Raw genomic sequence first — 13,042 nt, 5'->3', positions numbered from 1 at the left:
CCCCCCTTCACCCCCCCCCCCCCCGATGCGACCCACCCACCCTCCCCCCAAATTGGGGACTTTCTTCGGGGTAGCAGGACCCCAGTGGGAGCGGCTGATGGGGGTCATGGGGGGTTAGTGAAGGAACACAATGATTGGACCCAATGATAGGATCCAGTGATGGACGTGATAGAACCCAGTGATGGGAGCCAGCGAGGGTCCCTGACCTGGCAACAATTCTGGTTTCCTGACCCCCTCGGCGCGGACGGGTCGGCGCGGTGGTGTTGGCGGTGCTGGAGGTCACGTGACCTCTCTCCCTGCTCACCCCTCCGGACACACGCGCGCCCAGGGTCGTGGCTCGATGTGTCTCGCGCGTGGGTCAGGTTTGTCCACGCTGTGCGCACCTTACTGACCGTAGTCGAAGTCGTAGAGGCGCAGCCCGACAATCGCTTGCTCGCGCCACTGCTGGTAGAAGGGGCCTCCTCTACAGGGAGATGTGGGAGAGTGTTTGCTTCACATCTCCACGCTGCCCAGACGTCTTGGCTAGGGTGGGGGTACTCACGCTGCACCCCACCAGTCGACTACCCTCACACAGCCTCCAGCCCTCCCCTTGTCTCGTCCTCGCACGGAACGGATCGCTCACGGCACGAGTCGCCAGACGTCGACTGTCCCCGCTTCCTCGACTGCGGTGACGCGTGCAGTCTGGCGGGGAGTCGGGACTCTCTTCTGGATGTCGATGCTATGGGGGGCGGGGGGGGGGACGATAAGGGGGGATTTTCTGCATATTTCTCAGCACATTTTTCCAATGTTTCTCCAGATTCCTCGGCACATTTTCATGTATCGGTTTCCTTTTCTTGATGCGTAGTAGTAGATGTAGTAGTAGTAGATGTAGTAGTAGTAGATGTAGTAGTAGGAGATGTAGTAGTAGATGTAGTAGTAGTAGATGTAGTAGTAGATGTAGTAGTAGTAGTAGATGTAGTAGTAGTAGATGTAGTAGTAGTAGATGTAGTACTAGTTAGTAGTAGATGTAGTAGTAGATGTAGTAGTAGATGTAGTAGTAGATGTAGTAGTAGTAGATGTAGTAGTAGATTAGTAGTAGTAGATGTAGTAGTAGATGTAGTAGTAGTAGATGTAGTAGTAGATGTAGTAGTAGTAGATGTAGTAGTAGATGTAGTAGTAGTAGTAGATGTAGTAGTAGGAGATGTAGTAGTAGATGTAGTAGTAGTAGATGTAGTAGTAGATGTAGTAGTAGTAGTAGATGTAGTCGTAGTAGATGTAGTACTAGTTGATGTAGTAGTAGATGTAGTAGTAGTAGATGTAGTAGTAGTAGATGTATAGTAGATGTAGTAGTAGTAGATGTGTAGTAGATGTAGTAGTAGTAGATGTAGTAGTAGATGTAGTAGTAGTAGATGTATTAGTAGTAGATGTAGTACTAGTGATGTAGTAGTAGTAGTAGATGTAGTAGTAGTAGAATGTCGTAGTAGTAGTAGTAGTAGTAGATGTAGCTTAGTAGTAGAGTAGTAGTAGTAGATGTAGTAGTAGTAGATGTAGTAGTAGATGTAGTAGTAGTAGATGTAGTAGTAGATGTAGTAGTAGTAGATGTAGTAGTAGATGTAGTAGTAGTAGTAGCAGTAGATGTAGTAGTAGATTGTAGTAGTAGATGTAGTAGTAGTAGTAGATGTAGTAGTAGTAGAGTAGTAGTAGATGTAGTATAGTAGTATATGTAGTAGTAGTAGATGTAGTAGTAGATGTAGATGTAGTAGTAGTGGTAGATGTAGTAGTAGTAGATGTAGTAGTAGATGTAGTAGTAGTGGTAGATGTGTAGTAGATGTAGTAGTAGTATATGTAGTAGTAGTAGATGTAGTAGTAGTAGATGTAGTAGTAGTAGATGTAGTAGTAGATGTAGTAGTAGTGGTAGATGAGTAGTAGTAGATGTAGTACGTAGATGTAGTAGTAGTGGTAGATGTAGTAGTAGTAGATGTAGTATGTAGTAGATGTAGTAGTAGTAGATGTGTAGTAGTAGATGTAGTAGTAGATGTAGTAGTAGTAGTCGATGTAGTAGTAGATGTAGTAGTAGTAGATGTAGTAGTAGTAGATGTAGTAGATAGTAGAGTAGTAGTAGTAGATGTAGTAGTAGTAGATGTAGTAGTAGTAGATGTAGTAGATGTAGTAGTAGATGTAGTAGTAGTAGTAGTATGTAGTTGTAGATGTAGTAGTAGATGTAGTAGTAGTAGATGTAGTAGTAGTATATAGTAGTAGTAGTGTAGTAGATAGATGTAGTAGTAGATGTAGTAGTAGATGTAGTAGTAGATGTAGTTGTAGTAGCGGTTGTGTTGCGATCGAAACGTCGTGGGTTTTTTGCTTTTATTATTTTCCATTTATTATTGATTATTTTCATAATTTAATTAGTTTTATTAAAACAAAATTGATTTGTTTTCTCTATTTACGTGACTTTACCGATAGAACCAAGAATAGTACGCACATAGTACGCACACAGTACACACAAAGTACACACAGTCCACACAGTACACACACCGTGCACACAGTACACACACACACGGTACACACAGTTTACAGAACACACACATAGTACACACACAGTACACACACAATACCGCATAATAGAGATAATTTTGCGTCTCAATTGGTTAGCCGCATTTTAGCAACATCGCACAAACCGAACCCGCATAGAGCGAGGGATACGTGTATGCGTACATTGGTATCTTAAATGTCACAAACAGGTTATTTATTTAATTTAAAAAGACCAGTCAAAATCATATCGCTCTGAAAATTCGGTAATCGTCTTGGGCAAGGGGACCGTGCTTTGCTCAAGCTGTCCAGCTCAGCTCGAGCGAGCTGACGCGTCAGCTCTGTCCGTCTGCGGCCGTGGCAGGAGGGCCTCTCGTGAAGATGAACCACGTGCGCACGGACATCTGAGTCCAGCTGTTGGGTTCAGAGCACGCGGTGTGATGGCTTCACCACCAGCGTTCTCGCCCTCACCCCTCCACCACCACCACCGTGCCTCACCACCACCCGAAACGAGTGTCCACATTCACCAAGACACCCACGTATGGCTGCGTATGCGTGCTCATGTATACTGATGGAATTCTGACCGATAATTCCTCCTTTATCTATCGGTGGTGACCTAAGACTCTTTTTTTCTTATTTTTTCTTCACGACCGAATGCAAACGTCGACGGCCGCACGACGTCTGGCTGACGTTGGCTTGCGAGCCTCTTCTCGCCGAGGCAGCATCGCGGGAGCCGCGCCAGGAAATGGAGCCGAGCAAGGCGCGGCGCAACCCGAAGACGCGCGCCGGTGACCTCCAGAGAAGAATTCACGGCGAGCCGGAGCGATGGAATCAGCCGCTGTGCACGTGGCGGCTGCGTTGTTGGCATGCGCGTGGTGGCCGCGAGGTGCCGAGGCTGTGGGCGGATTATGGGGGGTGGGACAAAGTTCTTCATCCAGCAGTGGATCGACCATTTCTGATGGCGATAGACGTGTGCAAGTTACGTTTTGTCTCTGGGGAGCACGAACGCTGATGATGCCTGATTTCTCTACTAAACCCCCCTCTAGCCCCCCCCCCTCTAGCCCCCCCCCCCCCCCACACAACTCTCGTTCCCTACAGCCCCCCCCCCCCCGTGTATTTTTAGCCCCACGCGAGGCCGACGACAGCAGCGACGGCCACGGTGGCGCGCGCGGGCTGAGGCCGCGTGCCCGTGCGAATGTCCAGCCAATCAGAGCGTGACGAGGGGGCCGTGCCGTTACCATGACGACTATCACTGTTGGGGGGGGGGGTGAGGTGGGGGTTGGGTTGGGGGACTCGGGTAGAGGAGGAAGGTAGCGGGCGAGGTGAGGTCACGGCGGGGTTAAACAGCGCGAAAATCCCCGCATCTCGGAGGCGCGACCCCCACGCCCGCGACGCCACTTTAGCCTCCCGCGCGCGCCCTGGACGGGAGCACGGAGCGGAGCGGTACACGGCGGGCCTCCATTGCTCGCGCGTTCCTGCGGCTTGTTTTGGTACACGGGGAGGTGGCAAGCGACGAGTAGCCACGGCCGTGGCGAGCGGCATGCTGGAGGCGGTGTGCCGGGTGAGAAGATATTTTGCGGCGCACCGACTCAGTCAGGCTCAGCTTAAAAAAATATCCCATTGAAAAGGTGGGGGAGGGTGGCGGGGGACGGTGTAGACTTTCAGGTGGGGGGGGGGGGCATGTGACTCACAGCAACTGAGTGTGCACGGGAACACGTACACACAGAGAGAGAGGCACACGGGGCGACACGGACAAGGCGAGTACTCGACGAAGACACGGCCGGACAAGAGCTCGAAAAGCCCCCCCCTCTCTCTCCCCCGCTCCCTAACCCGCCCCCCCCCCTCCTCCTTGCCCCAATTCCCCGCAAAATCCGCGCGTTCCCGCGGCCCCGCGCATTCTCTCACAAATGCGATTTACGCGCGCGGTTCAATTGTCGGCGTGAGACCGCATCCCCCCCCCCACCCCCTACCCCCCAGCTACCCCCGGCTCTCTCCCCATCCCCTCCTCACCTCCACCCTGACACCACAACCCCACCCCCTCCACCGCTCACAAACCACCCTCGGCTATGTCCCCTCACTGCGCGGGAGGGGTTGGGGGTGTTGACGGGCCGCGTGGTGATGGGAGCGCAGCGGCGTTCACACCGCCAAGATTAACGGCGTTGCCGAGGCCGGGAGAACGCGAACACACAACTGGGCTGTGTGTGTGTGTGTCTCTCTCTCTCTCTCGATTTGTCACTTGCAGTTTGTTGCACAATTTAAGAGTAGACACTTAAGGAGTGGCATGCAACGTCTACGCCGAGCTACGCGCAGTCAACCTTGACTTGGTTGCAGTCAACCATCAAGATGATGAATATGTCCTTGTCGAACAGCTCCAACCATCGAACAACGCGGACGTCCAAAATAAACTCCTCGCTCGAGATGCAAACATCATCATCACACCTCGTCCTCCACCACACTGGCGGTGGAGCCATCATCCGCATCAGAACATCATCACCAGACCGAGGCGCGCTTCTCCTTCATAAACGGAAGGTTACAGACACGAGCCACAGGAGTTGCGAATGTGGACATGCAAGCGACACTACAGACCATATCTATCAATAAAGAGACAGAGATATAAACACAGAGATACATACAGATGCATAGAGATACAATGACAATGAAACTCACACATGAATGCATTGCAGACAAGCCGCAGCACACTACGGACCGCACAGTGAGCCCACTGCGGTCTGCGCTCTTTCGACGGAGGATGAGAAACAGCAACACGGCACGGACTCTCTCTCGACTGAAGCCCTCTCGTCGTGGCCAACAGCCGTAGACACTGGCATTTATCTCGTGAACATATTTTCGCCATCACACGCACGAACGGAATAGAATTGGCGTGCGTGCGACATTGCGCGTGTGAGAAACCGATAGTGGACTTGGCACGCCGCTTTCGATCGGCCTCGGCGTCACACTCTAAAGGCGCGAATTACTTGGTTCACCATCGATGATGGTGGTTGTGTGTCCGTGTGTCGCCCTCCAACAACAACGGAGGGCAGAGGAGCAACGCTCCTCGCAACAGCGAGCAGAGCGCCTGGTTGCTGAAACGCAGAGAGTTGGCACAGTGGGAAGTACAGTCGGTGCATCTGCCAGCCATCTCAGTCAGTCAACCCATGGCATCTGGGTCTGTTCGGTGACCTGCCAGCGGGCCTTTGACACTTCACGTGACATTTAAGTGGACCGAGCATGGCACAAGCGCCGTGGTGGTGAGCTCACCACCACTTAGTGGTGAGCAGGGATTGTAGTTGTTGTGGTTGTTGTGTGACAGACAGAGCCGTGTATATTTTTAGCCCGACTCTGCTCCATCACTGAAACCGACCAATCTCCACTCCGTGTTTTCGGGAGCTCGTATTAAAATGTTTATTTTAGGATCGTGATGATGAACGCAACATCGATTATATTTGTAGGGAATGTCAGCTCTCTCGTCCCTTTGAAACCATCATTGAAATGTTACATGTGCTCCCCGGGTTTCTAGCCCATGCATACGTATGTAACATACGTACATGTGTTTAACATGCATGTGTGTGTGTGGCAATGCATCTGTGTGTGCGTCAGCCTCTCTACCCGCGCGAAACGAGTCGCAGGGCTTGGCGAGAAAGCTTCATAATGCCCGACAACGCGAGACACTGATTTAATTTAATTTAATTTTCTAACAGAAAGGTAGTTAGGATTATACATATATGTTTTACAGTTGTAACCAAAGTTTCGACGATATTTCTACCCAATTCAGCTAATACCTCCCGTCAACCACGTCACTTTGGCTACCCCCACTCTCGATCCCTCCCTTCGCCGCCGCCGCCCGCTATGAAAACAAATGCCGCTCCTCCGCGCAGCAGCAGCAGCAGAATCGGGGCCTCGATGCAGCCCTCTTCCTCCTTCCGCATCGCTCCTCTACCGCATCCTCCCGTCTCTCCGTTCCTTCCTCATCCTGGTCGCTGCAGCGCGGCGTTTCCAGATGCGCTTCTGTGGCCGTCTTGGAGCGCTCGATATTAGGAAGCCACTAGAGCTATGTACTTTAAAATCATCATGTAGATTGAGAACTCGCTTATTTTTGTTCGTGTTTATTTTGTTGTCCTTCCTCCGCACCTCGAATAAGCACGGTTGGCTACGCACCGTGCGAAAGAAGTTCAACATACGAACGTACACAATCCAGTTCCTCTAATGTCCCACTCTTTGTCTCCTCGTTTCCCTCTCCCGTCCCTTTCCCACTCCCCATTCGTTACATCCTTGACTCCACTCCCCTTGCCGTGGAGTGGAGCCACGGGGTACAACGTTTTATCGCATTAATGGCAACGCTGCCCTCTCGAGCACATCACTTAACTCCCGACCAGCCTCGCCATGTGGATTCGACGCGTGTGTGTGACGTCACGGGGTTCAGTGGTGCGGCACTTAGCACGCTGCGCTACGAACACAGCGACGCGAGTTCCATTCCTGCTCATGGCTAGCGGCACCGGCGACGATTATCTGGACCAGTCCTGGGCCTCTCCTAGGTCGACTCAGCCTCGAACGAGTACCTGGTGAAATGTGTAAACATTGTCACAAGGCAGACAAAGGTGGCCGGGCGTGGTGCTGGTCACCCACTCCCTCGTGTGCCGTGCCGGCGTTCATAGGTGCTGCTCGCTAACAGCACTTGGGGGGTCTTTGTTTTGTTTTTTGTAGAGGCGAGGACGTGCACCGCGGAGATGGAGTGATGAAATTTGCTCGCGGGGCAGATCCTAGAGATGGATTGGCACATCGCAGGACCACCACCGTAAGAGATGGCGGATGGTCGTTTAGTGTTTTCATGTAGCGGTGGATCGATCATGGTTGATGATGATGATGGCGATGCTGCTGATGATGAGGGTACGTGGATGGTGCACCCACCACTCAAGCAGCTAAAGCCTCCCCGCTGCGCGACCACCGCCCCCTCTCCCTCCCCCGCCCACTCCTCACCCCCCTCGCCCCCCCCCCCTCGCCCCCCCCCCCCTCTTCCGCATCGACTGCGCGCATTCGCCGCTCAAACGCAAACGGAAAACGGATTTAAGGCTTCGCCGCGTCTGAATGGGCGAGGGTGCGTGTCTGGGGGGAGTAGGGGGAGCGGGCTGGGAGGTGAGCGGTGGGGGGGCGAGGTGCGTTTCGGTGGGGGTAGAGGGGTAGGGGGGCAGGGGGGTAGGGGGGTAGGGGGGGCGGGGGTTTCTGGGGCGCGCTGCTCCGTCTGCACCTGGACCCACGTGTCCGCACGTTGTCTCCACGGCGCACGCAGATCCCTACCACCGCAAGACAAAAGGTCCCCCGTATAGCCTTCAACAGACTGTTGGGGCAAGTGCTGTTAGCGAGCACCTACTGTGAAGGCCGGCACGGCGCACGAGGGAGCGGTGTCTGTGCGCCAGCACCACGCCCGGACGTCTTTGTCTCTCCCTAACTCCCACCAACCAACCCCCCACCACCGCTTTCCCCGAATGTTGATGTTTACACACCGCATCGGCTATTCATTTAAGGCTGAGACGACCTAGGAGAAGCCAAGGACCGTTTCGGATATTTGTTTCCGCTTTTAAATCTGAGCGAGAATCGAACTCGCGTGGCCAGGTTTGCAGCGCGCTGCGCTAACCACCGCGCCAAGGCCCCCGTCCCCAGCCCCCCACATTCAGCCCTGCTGACCGTCAGAGCGCACGTGTTGTTAGCGAGCACCTATTAAGGCCGGCACGGAACACAAGAGGGTGATGCACGGAGAGCAGCGCGCTCGCGTGCAATAGGCGGTACTTATTGAAGGCGAAGCCGACCGAGGGGATGGCTAAAGGCACGATCCAACCTGCCAGGGGTAGTACCTGTGAGTCCGAATCTCGCTGACGGTGACGGCAGGGTGGTGAAGGGGGCTGGAGTTGGTGAGACGTGATGGGGGGACGGCCCTGAGGTGGTGGTGACAGAGTGGCGAGGAGACGGCGGTGATGGTTGTGAAGGTGGTAAGGGTAGTGAGAGAGACGGTGATGGTTGTGAAGGTGGTAGGGGTAGTGAGAGAGACGGTGATGGTTGTGAAGGTGGTAGGGGTAGTGAGAGAGACGGTGATGGTTGTGAAGGTGGTAGGGGTAGTGAGAGAGACGGTGATGGTTGTGAAGGGGGTAGGGGTAGTGAGGATACGGCGGTGATGGTTGTGAAGGTGGTAGGGGTAGTGAGAGAGACGGCGATGGTTGTGAAGGTGGTAGGGGTAGTGAGGATACGGCGGTGATGGTTGGGAAGGTGGTAGGGGTAGTGAGAGAGACGGCGATGGTTGTGATGGTGGTAGGGGTAGTGAGGAGACGGTGATGGTTGTGAAGGTGGTAGGGGTAGTGAGGAGACGGCGGTGATGGTTGGGAAGGTGGTAGGGGTAGTGAGAGAGACGGCGATGGTTGTGATGGTGGTAGGGGTAGTGAGGAGACGGTGATGGTTGTGAAGGTGGTAGGGGTGGTGAGGAGACGGCGGTGATGGTTGTGAAGGTGGTAGGGGTGGTGAGGAGACGGTGATGGTTGTGAAGGTGGTAGGGGTAGTGAGAGAGACGACTCTGGGGGTGATGGACGTGGTGGCGCAGTGGTTCGCGTACTGCGACAAGAACCCGGTCACCTGAGTTCGATTATGTGCATGGCCACCAGCACAAGTGGCGAGTATCAGAACCGATCCTGGGCCTGCCCAAGGTCGACTCAGCCTCAAATGAGTACCTGGTGCAATGCGTAAACATCGTTACTCGGGAGACAAAGGCGGCCGGGCGTGGTGCTGGCCACCCGCTCCCTCGTGTGCCGTGCCGGCCTTCATGGGTGCTCACTAACAGCACTTGCCCCAAATGTCTGTTAAGGCTACACGGGGGATCTTTGTGTGTTTGTTTGGAGGTGGTGTGAGGGAGGCGCCGCTGATGTTTGCGGAGGTGGTGGAGGTGGTGCTGGGGTTAGTGGTGGGGGTGGTGGTGGTGGTGGGGGTAGGGGTGATGGATGATTAGGGAGGGATAATTAATCAGCGCGAGCTCGGAAAGGTGAAGCGTCGCTCGCCACGCGGCTCGGATCGCGGCGCGGACCGCTTCCTGTCCTCCCTCTTTCATTTAACCCTCGGTGTGCGCGCCTGGCCGCCGCCGCCGCCGCCGTGTTTACGTTGCAAATGAAGAGAGAGAGAGACCTGGATAGCCATCGCAAAGACAAATATCCCCCCGATAGCCTGAACAGACTGTTGGGGACAAGTGCTTTTAGCGAGTAGCACTGATGGAGGTGGGTGGCTGCGGGCGATTTATTTTGTATAGATGTTTATGCATCGCACCACGTACCCATTTGACGCTGAGTCGATCTAGGTGGAGGTCTGGGACCGGTTCAGACGTTCGTCACTGGTGTTGGTAACCGTGAGCGAGAATCGAACTCGAGTCGCCGGGTTCGTAGCGCAGCGACCTCACCGCTGCACTCGATTCTTTGGGTCTGTCGGTAAAGCCACGTCGATAGAAAAAAAATAATGAAAATAACAACAATAGCACGACGTTGATTGTTAATGTCGTTAAAAATAAACGCTCCTCTTTTTCACCTGAAGCCGATTGCCTGTGTTGCGATCGAAACGTCGTGATATTTTTTATTATTTTTATTATTTTTATATCTACGTGGCTTTTACCGACAGACCCAAAGAATATGAATCCCTGCAGTCACGAAAGCTTCAAGTCGCGCTGCACTTTGGATGCTCACAAGTGCACGCATTTGGAACACAAAACTGCATCCGAAGCTGTTGGCAATGTGCCGGTGCCACAGTGACACATCGGGCGACAACAATGAGCTCATCGAGGATCTAGGTACACACACACAAGTACACGGATCTAGGTACACACAAGTACACATATACAGGTACACACACAAGTACACGGATACAGGTACACATACACACAAGGATCTAGGTACACACACACAAGTACACGGATCTAGGTACACACAAGTACACATATACAGGTACACACACACACAAGTACACGGATACAGGTACACACATACACACAAGGATCTAGATACACACACACAAGTACACGGATCTAGGTACACAAGTACACATATACAGGTACACACACACAAGTACACGGATACAGGTACACACATACACACAAGGATCTAGATACACACACACAAGTACACGGATCTAGGTACACACAAGCACACATATACAGGTACACACACACAAGTACACGGATACAGGTACACACATACACACAAGGATCTAGGTACACACACACAAGTACACGGATCTAGGTACACAGATTCACCCGTGTGTGGAGTCTGGGCGGGTTGATGCGCGCGCCCGGGGGCGTTTCCTTCGGTCGCGTTGCACCGCGTTTATCGGCCGCGCTGATTGTGATGAGGGATCTGTCGCACCGCCGCATTTCGCCTCTAAGTTGTGGTGACGTCACCACTGCGCTTGCGCCAGGCTAGGTGCACGTTGATGAGGACGTCACATCGCGAAGCGCTGAAGGATCGCTGCTGGCAGAGGGAGGAGGTCACGGGAGAGACCCAGGTGCCAAGGGTTGACTGAGATGACTGGCAGATGCGCCATCTGTGCCCCCCCCCCACTACTGTGCCAACTTGCTGTGTTTTAGCCGCCTGTCGCTCCGCTCGTTGTTGTGAGCGTCGCTCTTCTCTCGCCCGGGCACACAGCCAGGCGCAGCCGCCACGTTGGCACGGCGCGACACACCATCATCACCATCATCATCACCATCATCATCATCACTATCATCATCACCATCATCACCATCATCATCACCATCCTCATCAGCATCATCACCATCATCATCACCATCATCAACATCATCATCACCATCATCATCACCATCATCACCATCATCATCACCATCATCACCATCCTCATCAGCATCCTCATCAGCATCATCACCATCATCATCACCATCATCACCATCATCACCATCCTCATCAGCATCATCACCATCATCATCACCATCATCACCATCCTCATCAGCATTACCATCATTAGCAAGGATGAGATGGTTTCAATGGCAGACAAGGATGAAAATAGATCCATCAGTTGGTGCTGCTGCCCCGTCGGCAGTGTTGCACGAGCGCAAATAATAACAACAACAACAACAACAAAAACACGTAACATATTCGCCAATAACCATGTGGTTTCAAAAGATAAAATATATAATAGGCGACGTTTCAGGCAATGGCCCTTTATCATCACACATGGCGATGCAGAGACACAATATATAGCCTAAGCAGACTTATGGGACAAGTGCTGTGAGCGAGCATCTTTGAAGGCCGGCACGGCACACGAGCGGATGGGTGGCGAGCACCACGCCCGCACGCCTTTGTCTCCCCAGTGGCGACGTTTACACCCCAAAGACAATGATCTTTGTCACCGCGCACACACACACACAGACAATACACGGACACGCATGCGCACACCCAAACAGACACACGCACACATAGCCGCTCGCACACATACACACAGTCATACACCCACACACACACAGCTACTACACGTTCTAACACATGCCCTTCTCTCTCCCTCACGCGCAAAGCCTCCACGTCTCCCCCTCCCTCCCTCCCTCTCTCTCGCTGCCACCTCTCCTCCCGCGCGCGTGCACGCACATAACGAGAGCGCCGCGCGCGCGCCCCGAGGCTCGAGGCCGCCCGAGTCGAGCGTCGATTGCGAGAGGAGCCGCGCGCGTCTCGCGCCTTAATCACCACCCCACGCCGTGACGAGACCCCCCCCCCACACCCGACCCCACTGCCGCCTGCTCCCTCGGGCAAAGGGATGGGGCAAGGGGCGGGGGAGTGTGGGGGATGAGGGGCGGAGTGGGGGGAGTTGGAGGATGAGGGGCGGGGTAAGCGGGCGGTGAAGCGCCGCGCCAGATGAGTCCGCGACTCCGGCTGTGTCGCGAATCGGAGCCGGCCGGCGACTCGCGGTGGCTCGTGGAGACGAGGCTCCTCCCGAGTCGCGCGTGGAACAAAACAAACACAACAACCTCTCTGGCGTCGTGTCCTGTTCCCTGGTCAACGGTGACCACGCATGTCATTTAATGTGGCGCGCGTCTCTTCTAGGTTGACTCGGCCTAAAAAAAAACATGTGCACCGGGTGTGGTGGTGAAGATAAGCCAGAGAGAGAGAGCATGGAGGAGACAAAGGCGGCTCTTGCGTTGCGGTGGCGTAGGAACACGCCGAGTGCTCGTTGTATGGACATCAGCATTGGCCAGCACTGGAGAGACAAAGGCTGCCGGGAGTGATACTTGCCAAACCATCCCCCTGCCCCCTCTGCTGTGCCCGCCTAAGCCGGAGTGGCGAGATGTTAACTACCTCGCTTGGTATTCAGGAGGTCGTGGGTTCGATCCTAACGCCCGTATGATGAAACCCGATTGAAGAGCTTCTGGGCTCGCAGGGTAGTTCAAAGTAAACTGAACTGTATATTTGGAGTGTGCGTGTCTTCGGTCCTCCGGGTTTTTCCATCCACATTAAGAATCAACAGCACCACGAGTTTTAGAATAATTTAGCTGCTGTAAATTTCCACGTGATGT

Source organism: Lethenteron reissneri, chromosome 34, assembly GCF_015708825.2.
Source record: "Lethenteron reissneri isolate LAM-NWPU_2019-01 chromosome 34, ASM1570882v1, whole genome shotgun sequence".
Taxonomy (NCBI): Eukaryota; Metazoa; Chordata; class Hyperoartia; order Petromyzontiformes; family Petromyzontidae; genus Lethenteron; species Lethenteron reissneri.
This window is presented reverse-complemented; position numbering follows the sequence as displayed.